This window comes from Crocodylus porosus, unplaced genomic scaffold (genome assembly GCF_001723895.1).
Source record: "Crocodylus porosus isolate Cpor-Errol unplaced genomic scaffold, CroPor_comp1, whole genome shotgun sequence".
Classification (NCBI taxonomy): Eukaryota; Metazoa; Chordata; order Crocodylia; family Crocodylidae; genus Crocodylus; species Crocodylus porosus.
The window spans coordinates 47,164,653-47,173,784 of record NW_017728906.1 but is presented as its reverse complement, the minus strand read 5'-3'; the positions used below and the strand labels follow the sequence as shown (position 1 = coordinate 47,173,784).

Sequence of the window (9,132 nt, the reverse complement as noted above, 5' to 3'; positions counted from 1 at the left end):
GTGCCGCATAGAGGGGGAGGATCACCTCCTTGGACCTGCTTGAGATGCATCTGTGGATACATGACAAGGTGCAGTTGCCCTTCCTGACTGCATCCCCATACTGCCGGCCCACATTCATCTTGGAGTCAATGATGACTCCAAGTTCCTTTTCCGCCTCTGTACTGACAAGAATGGAGTTCCCCAACCTGTAGGTATGGTGCTGGTTGTTCTTCCCCAGGTGCATCACTTTGCACTTGTCGGTGTTGAATCCCATCCTGTTCTCATACGCTCACCCCTGTAACCTGTCTAGGTCCGATTGTAGCCTATTCCTCCCTTCTAGCATGCCCACATCCCCCCACATCTTAGTATCATCAGCAAATTTGAACAGGGTGCTTTTTACCCCCTTGTCCAAATCACTGATGAAGATGGTGAACAGTGTGGGCCTGAGGACTGAGCCCTGCAGAACCCCACTGCCCACACCCTCCAGGTCAAAATCCATACTGCACCATTCTGTTATATCACCTAGCTGCATTCTGTCCAGATGATCTTTTGGCCTGTTGCCCTCTGCCCGGCTAAAAGGCACAGCCTTTAGCAGCTGGTCATCTTTCTTGTCTGATGTGGCCAAAATGCTGGAATCTTCCACCTCATTGCTATATCCATAGTGTTTTTTTCACAGCAAACCTTCTTCTGATCATCTTGTTTTTGACATGGTTTCATGAGCTGACTACAAAAACAATGGTCTGTAACATTTCAATTCAAATGACCGGTTTTTTTGCATCAGTGTTCTTGCTAGGTTTATGCAATGCAGAGCAGGACAGAGAAAAATGCACTTTTTAGAGCAGCCTGATGTTAGTGTCCGGAAGATTTGCTTGTCTCTCCATATTGGCTTGAGGTCACCTAGGGCCTCTTGTGCCAAACGATGAAACTTCCGGTTAACTTTTTAGAGCAAGCAGTGCCAACATGATGAAACTTTCTACGTAGATGAAGCTGTCCAATGCTGTTCATCTTGCTGCTGCCTACTTTAATGTCTGTCTAGTTCTCTTCCTTGTTCTACAGAAAACCACTGTCTTTGTCTTGCCCACAGTGGTATGTGGCCTGAATTGTTTGCTTGTCCTGTGGGAGGAGTCAACTTTTTTCTACAAGCCCTTATTCTCCATGCCCCAGACCAACATCATATATTAATTTCTGGTTGTTGATCTCCTTGCCATGAGTCTTTTCCCCAAGGCTTCTGGCTGTCACAATTCCATACAGCAGGTCTTTTAATAAAGCAAGTCAGAAAAGTGCTGGGAATTATCAGTTCATCCTATCTGCTGCTGATCACCGCCCTGACTGCTTGCTAAGTAACAAGCAGTTACTTAGCTTGTTTTTGGCAAGAACTGGTAAACTTATTTTTTTTATAAGAAATGCTTTTCAGCATGACTAGTTTTATGACCTCAGAATTGCCACAGCTCTTTATGAGATACTGAATTGAATGCAAAACTGGCAAAGTAGTTCAAGACCTTCCTGTCAACCCCTCTATCTTATCAGGATCATCTTCAGGGGCAGGATATCCTGTATTATCCTTCTCTCTATGGGAAAACAAGCTTACTTCTCAGATAGTTAAATTCTTCCACCTGTGCCCTGAATCTTTTGAAGAAAACTGTAAGGGCAACTTTGGTAAGATGAATGAGCTCATTCTGCCTACAGATCTGTCGACAACCTTTCTTGGGTATCTCTACCAGAACTTCAGTGGCACTCATTATTAGAAAATTTCCTTCGGCCCAGTGGGTAGGAAGGGGCAAATATATTATTTGAAAAGCACTACAAAAACAGAAAGTTTCTGCTGTGGACATATGTACAGCCCTCTGGTACGCCCCCCAGATGGAGCACTTTAAAATCACTGAGCCGTATAAACTGGTTTGCTCTCCAGCCAGCGGGCATGAAATGGGACCAAGGTGACCTACAGCACTACTCCTCTTAATATGGGAGGACCACCAGAACAGGCTGCCAGTGTGACTTTGGTCCAACCACACCAATGAATGGGGAATAGAGCCAATATCGGTGATTACTCTCCCACCTGCTTCATCCTCCATTGCAACTAGAAGCCCAGAGACCATGTGCTCCCCCATCAGAACTGGGAGACTGGAAATAGAGAAGTACTTGGAGGACTGGTGGGTGGAAAGCAGACCTCCTGCATCTGGTGGGGGATGTGGAGTTTCTGATCTCCTGTTTCCAAAGGTCTCCTGGTTTAGGGGGCAGGGGCTCAGGTGAGCAGAAGTGAACAGGAGAGCACTCATCGACAGTGTCTCCCTTGTCCTGCCATCTATTGGTGGTATAGCAGCAGAGGAGGAAAATGGTGCATGGCATGATGCTAGAGGACTGAGCCCTCCTCTCTTACACTCCACAGCACATGCACATGTAATACAAATTTGAAGTGCTTCTAGGTAGTATATTCTTCCTCTAGGATTACTCTGGGAGTACTTCCACCATTTTGGTGGTACTTTAGAAGGAGTATACATCTATTCAGGTCATCATTTGAAGTGCTTCAAATGTTACATCTGTCCACACCCTTGCTGGTATTATGATGGATGGCACGCTGGTGCTGAAGTGATACTATCTCTGAAAGAATGATTTTTCTACTCACTGGAAAAATCATTCATTAAATTAAAAAGAAGGATTTACAACTGCTGTTTGGAACACTAAATGCATGTCTCAGTGCAGTAGTGTGTAGAGATACTTGTGCAAGCTTTAAATAAACTAGATTTCTAAGATAGGTTAATGAGCTAACATGACTACAATGTTTCCAGAACCTCACCTAGCTCACTTAGAGCCTGTCTGGATATACCTACCTGGCATTCTATTGTGTTGCACAGGCATAACTGAAGAATGCAAGAACACAAATAATGCTATATTTCCTTTCTTAAAATACGTCCCAGAAAACAATATGCATCTTATTTTTGAAAAGCAAGTAAAGAATTCTCCCCCCGACAAGTTTGGCTGCATGTTTGGCTGCATAGAGCAGGGACAGAATCTAATGATCTTTGGCTGATTTACTCTCCCTTTCCTGCTGAACTAAAGCTGAAACCCTAGCTGCTACTTAAAATTGATCTCTCTGGATAGATCTGTAATTTGAAGAGAGTTAAAGAGTTTCCAAGGTTGTGAAACAGAAGAGATATCAAGAGCAGCCAGCAGATAGCAAAATTGCCCTAAGAAAGGTTAGTCTGATTAGTAGAACATCAAAACAAGTGAAAGGAAGCAGCAATCATTAACACTTCAGGGGTAAAGAACAATGACCTATTAAGTCAACTGACTTCCTCAGCTGCCTCATGGCAACAACTGCTGCAATGGTGTGCATGAATTAAAGCAGGGTGCTTCTATCCTAGTCAGAAAATCAACTTCCTTGCTTAATACATTCACCCCAGCTTTGTGGGACTGATTCTGAGAGGAAAAATGTACATATTGTGAGGAAAAATGAGCACATTGTAATACAAATGCATTGCATATTGTACACAAAAATACAGTATTTTGAAGATTTGTCCTGGCAAGAGAGTTTCTAATTGCTGCATTAGCATTATCACCATATTTACCATACAACAAACAGTTATAATGCTGACGTAAAAATCCCTTTGAATGTGGGCAAACAGTATATGAAGGGAAAATGGGCTTAAAATGCTTAAAAATATTTATGAATGAATTCTTTTTGTTTATTAATGATAGTGTGATTAATGAACAAAACTGGATACAAAGAATACTGACTTAATGAAGCCAGATAATAACACCAGTATGTGAACAACTGCGTTATCAAACCACTTTCTGGAAAGAAACAGCTTGTTTTTTAATTTGAACTAGTTAATGCATTTGTATATTGTTAATATTAAAGTTCACCTTTTGAATTTCTATCATTTAATTAATTATTACTGAATGTTTTTAGAGGGACTAAGCAGAAATAAAATAGTTGCCTCTTCCCTTTCTACCTTTAAGTTTAGGGGCTAGTTACAACAAACCATAATCAAGAAAAATCCCCCAAATATTTATTCGTAATGATCAATATCTATAACACAACAAAACAATGATCAAATATTTAAGTTACAGTGCACGTAATATAGACTTGAACTTGAAATGCTAGCTACTCAACTTCTATAATTTTCCCTGCCCTGGCCTTTCCTGACCTCTCACAAGCCTACACAGCAATGTGCAAAACTACTGCCTATTAACAATAAAGCAAACTTTAAAACTTAAAACTTCCCATCAGAAATACAGACACAAACATAATATGCAAGTATTTAAGTGTAGTGCCCGTTCATTTTACTAGCAGTAAACTAATTATCAGGCAATGACCGTAAGTCACATTATAATCTTTCGACACAGTGCCCATATAATAAATGGAAAAAGAGTATGACAAGTCAAACTTGGGGTTATTTTCTACACTGTTGCCAGTGACTCACCATCTGACCTCAGTGAAAATCATAACCTCTTGATGCCTCACTTTCCTCATCTGCAGAGCAGTCAAATTAATAGTTCTTTATTATAGAAGGATATTGTGAAGTATTTTGTTTAGTGCTTGACACATCTACATGAAAATTACTATGTATTTAGGTAAACTGAAATATTTTTTCTAATTAAAATGGAAGCTATATAACACAATATAAAACTCAAAAGGGAAGACTGCAGCAATATGTTAAAACTGACTTTTGTAGCTGCTCACAGTATTGCTAACCAACAAGGTACTCAGCAAAGAGTATCTAACAGAAAACTTTACAATGTGTAATGGAAGCTATTTGTTCCTTTCTATAAGGCTTTAATAGTTTCACAACCTTTAAGAATCTGGTTTTTATGCCCAATTTATCATTACTTTTTTCACCTTCTTCACAAAAGCAGGCACAATCTGACTAGCTGAAATATGTGAACTGTCTGGGAAGGCTGAACAAAAATATATGAATTTTAGCAACTCTATTTTTGTCAGGCTATTAGCATCTTCCCCACAAGAGTCAGTTAATTCAGTTCTACGACTGTTTTTCATTATCATTACAAAAGCTGATGCTACACTTCTCTGATTTAGTCTACAAAGGTGCATATCTATCCTGTCTTCTGCCTGACTCCACACTAACATGGCTAAGTACCTTTCCCTTGATCAAAAGGTAATGTGAAACAAATGAGATTATTCAAAGACAGCCTCAGAAAATTGCTGGTACATAAACAAACTAGCTTCCACGGGTTATTTCCACAGAGGTACATTTTTTGGTACTGCAACTTAATAAAAGTATATATGGAATGATACAAATAGAGTGAAGGACACTTCAGAAAAGTCATGAACTTTGCTAACACGCAGTGGCCCATGTTCTGAAAGCAGAGAATCACTAGAAGCATGAACTGCAATTCTTCAGGTTCTGTACTGGCTTCCAATAGCTTTGCAGGAACAATTCAAGGTTCTGGTTTTGTTTTAAAGCCTTTTTAGGTTGGAGATCACTTTTAGAATTTAAAAGGAACTGAAGATCTACGACCCCCATCTCCCCACCCAGCAGGTAAGTCTGTGGGACAGGGAGGGAAGGAGGGGAAAGTGCCATGGGTAGGCAGGGCAGATCAAGGCCCCAGCCCTAGCCCTACTTCCCTCGCTGCTGGAGCCTTGAATGGCACCCACCCCCACATCCACAATGGCGGGGAGGTAGGCAGGCCCTGCACAGCTGCTGTGGGGTGGGGCACAGAGCTGCAAGCATCTTGTCCAGAGGGTGCGGGGAGTGGGGGCATGCAGCCTGGGAAGGCATGGTGTGTGTCCTCAGATCTGCCGGGAGGGCGGGCTGCAGGCTGGGGCCGGAGCAGTGCCAACTCTTCCTGGCTGGGCTGTGGTGGTGCTGGGAGCGAGGCCACAAGGAGGAGGGGGCAGCATAGCACCCGCAACCACTGCTTCCAGCCCCAAGTGCAAGCGCGGGCCAGGACTGGCAAGAACAGCCTGGTGCAGCCTCCCAGCCTGCAGCCTGCCTTCCCCCACATCCGTCAGCCCCTGGTGCCCAAGTTGTTGGAGGGGGAGGAGGGGTGGGGGGGCAGGCTGCATGGGGCTGTTCTCATTGGGCTTGGCCCATGCTTGTGCTTTGGGTGGGTGGCAGCGGCAGGGGGGGGCCTATAGACCCCCCCCACCCCCATTGGCCTTGCTCCCAGCACTGCCGCAGCCTGGCTGGGAAGAGCCTGCCCCACTGGCAGATCTGGGGCCATGTGCTCTCCGTGCCATCCAGGCCTCCCCGCACCCCCCAGACGAGCCGCTCATGGCTCCGTACCCCACCCTGCGATGGCTGTGTGGGGCCCTGCCCCATTCCCTACCTCAGATCTGCTGCAGCTGCCAGCACTGCTCCAAGTTTGTTTGTTTTTTTTCTTGGGGGGGGGGGAGGGGGGACGGACATGTACCCCCCGATTAGTGTGCAGTGGAGGCAGCTCCTGCTGCAGGCTGGGCTTTGCACCCTGAGCCCTGCTGCATGTACCCCCTGGGCTTCCACCCCTTTCCTCCCCCACCGACTGACCAGCTGGGCTGCTTTTGTCCAGCAAAAACACATAGGAAGTTGTTTTTTTGTAGGTGCTCCTCAGTTTTGGAACTTATTCTCCCTTGAGGTTTGTCAAAGCCTGAGTCTGGATATTTTCCACAAGTGCTGTAAGACCTTTCTTGGGCAGGCATTTTAGCAAGCAAGGCTAAGCTGGAACATTATTTAGGGAGTTTTTGTTTTATTTCTTATCTTACTGTTCTAACTGCTTTTACAAATTATTTTAAGCTGCCCAAGCCTTTGTTGTGAAGGGCAGCATATAAACTTAATAAATAAATAGCACTAGAGGTCTACCCTCACCTAAGCTCACTAGCTGTTTCTTGGCAAAATGCTTGAACCTTCTTTGGTGGTAACTTCATATTTATTGTTTAAACAAACAGCTTTAGAGAAGGCATGTTAACCATGCAGTGGATACATTCTATTCCAAGTATTGCATCTTTAAATAAAACAATCTCTTATTTGATATCCTCCAAACTAGGACCTTTTTGCAATAAAATAATCTTCACAACAGTTCAAGCATTGCTAAATGGAACAAAATTCGCTGGAAGCTGCACAAGCAGCTTTTTTGGTGTTTCAAGACTTCAAGCCTAATTTGAGGATAGAGATGAGAGTTGAGGATGGGGGAGAGGGAGGAGGGGAATGACACGGACAGGGAGAGCAGCTTCTTTTCCCTCCCTCAGGAAAGAATGGAGCTTTAGCTCTGTAAACTACTATCCTTGGCTACTTGTGGACACTTAACACCCCCCCCCCCCCAACCCAAAAAAAACAAACCAAAAAAACCAGAAAAATACAGACTCTCTGCAAAGCTTCTTGGCTGCTTGTAGGTGTTAAGAAAAACAACAACCCCCACACATACACACACTTTACCAGAAGCAGAAGCACATTACTTTGACCCAGCTCTGTAGCATCTGTACAGATTGGGTGCTTCAGTGGAGCTTTTTGGAGCTTTTAGCTAAAGCTGATTTAATCAGCTATTAGATAAAAATGCCAAAAAAGCCCCACTAAAGCGTGCAATCTATACAGATGTTGGGCAAGCTGGGTCCAACTAATGCATTGCTTCTACTGGGCATGCACTGGGCACTACACAGGAACAAGCAGAATTTTAAGTAATGTGCCACTTTTTTTTTTTTTTTTTTTAAATGCCTGCAAGCAGCCCTTATTTCTTATAAAACTGAACTTCATATCAAACTTCTGACAACACATACCACACAATAGTGTTGTAGTAGCCATTATAATCCAGGGGTTATGCAAGAAGCAGGATCAGTTTGGTAATTTCTTTTATTGGACCAACTGTATAGTTGAGAACACCTTCCTGGGGTCTGGGAAAAAAGCATGCTAGGTAGAACAATTATTTTTGTTTAACCCCATTATGTATGTGAAAGGGTTCACTTAAGAAGGGGAATGGGCAGTAAACCTATGGAGCAAAGAGAAGTTAACACAAGTAGTTGTAGACAAAATAAGGAACAGCTGAGATGCATAAACCTAATTATGGAAATGAATAAGACCATTCCAAGTTAAGAGGGCTGTTATTCTTTTAGCAAGTCATAAAACCACTATCTTTGTTAGCACCCCGGTGTTACTAGTGTCCAGTAAAATTATGAATTATTGTTTTCAAACTCATCTTCTGAAAATATTGACGTGAGGGGCAAAAATTCCATGATCAGAGATGGAATACTTGTTCTGTGAAAAGTGTTCTCTGCCAGTGATTGAGTGGTTTTGTCCTTTGTCATTTTTCTGAGAGTTCATTCTGGAGCATAAGGGTTGCTTATTTTGTCCAGTGGAGTTTCCATGAGGGTAACTGGTGCACTGGATGAGTTATGTCATGTTTTGTAATGGGTATATATAGGATCTATGGATTCTGATGGCTTTGGTGGGAACAGGTTTTGAAGCTGTTTTTCAGGCAGGTTCTGGTTCTGCTTAGTGGTTACTGATCAGAGAAGACTTTGCTTCTGGTGAAGAGCCTAGGGTGGGGGGAGTGGGGAGAGGTGAGGAATATTTCTTTTAAGGTGCAGAGCCCTTGAAGTATCAGTTACAACTGTCTGGTGATCTTATAGGTTCCAGCATCAAATGTTTTAGGACAACTAAAGGTGTGTGGTCAGTGTACGTTTTCTTTTTGTATTATAGTAGGTTTGTGCAGGATATCTGGGTGGCTTGTACAAACATATGGGGTATTCTTCTGATGGAGTGTCCCTCTTGCGCAGTGGGACTGCTCTTACATACTAAGAGAAGCAAAATAATCTCTTGGTTTGGAGAAGGGGAAGTGGGCTTAATTCCAGCCCCTTTTCTGCCCTCAAAAATAGAATATATCATCAGCCCTTCTCATAAAACTTCTTTTTTGACCTCTTCCAACTTCATTTAAAAAGAGGTAAGAAATCTTGGTTCATGCTGTTTCCAAGATTCTGCTAACTAGCAGGTACAATGTGTGACCACATAGGTACTACCTGAACTACCGCTCAGTTACCCATGATCCTTCCTGTCCCTACATGAGATGACATGTTGCTTTTCTGATTTACTCTCAAAAAGAAACAGGCCTCTACACCCTAAGACATTTCTGTTCCTTTGCAGACACTACATAACTCAATTTTGTTCTCCATCTTTTCCTTCAACAACCATCCCAGGACAAGCTGAAAATGAACTGACGTAAATA

General features: G+C 42.9%; 1 protein-coding gene across 13 annotated transcripts in view; it reads right to left on the bottom strand.

Moving 5' to 3' along the window:
• CASK (calcium/calmodulin dependent serine protein kinase) overlaps window positions 1-9,132 on the bottom strand; it is a 387,068-nt gene that overhangs the window by 147,310 nt on the left and 230,626 nt on the right. The window lies entirely within an intron of this gene.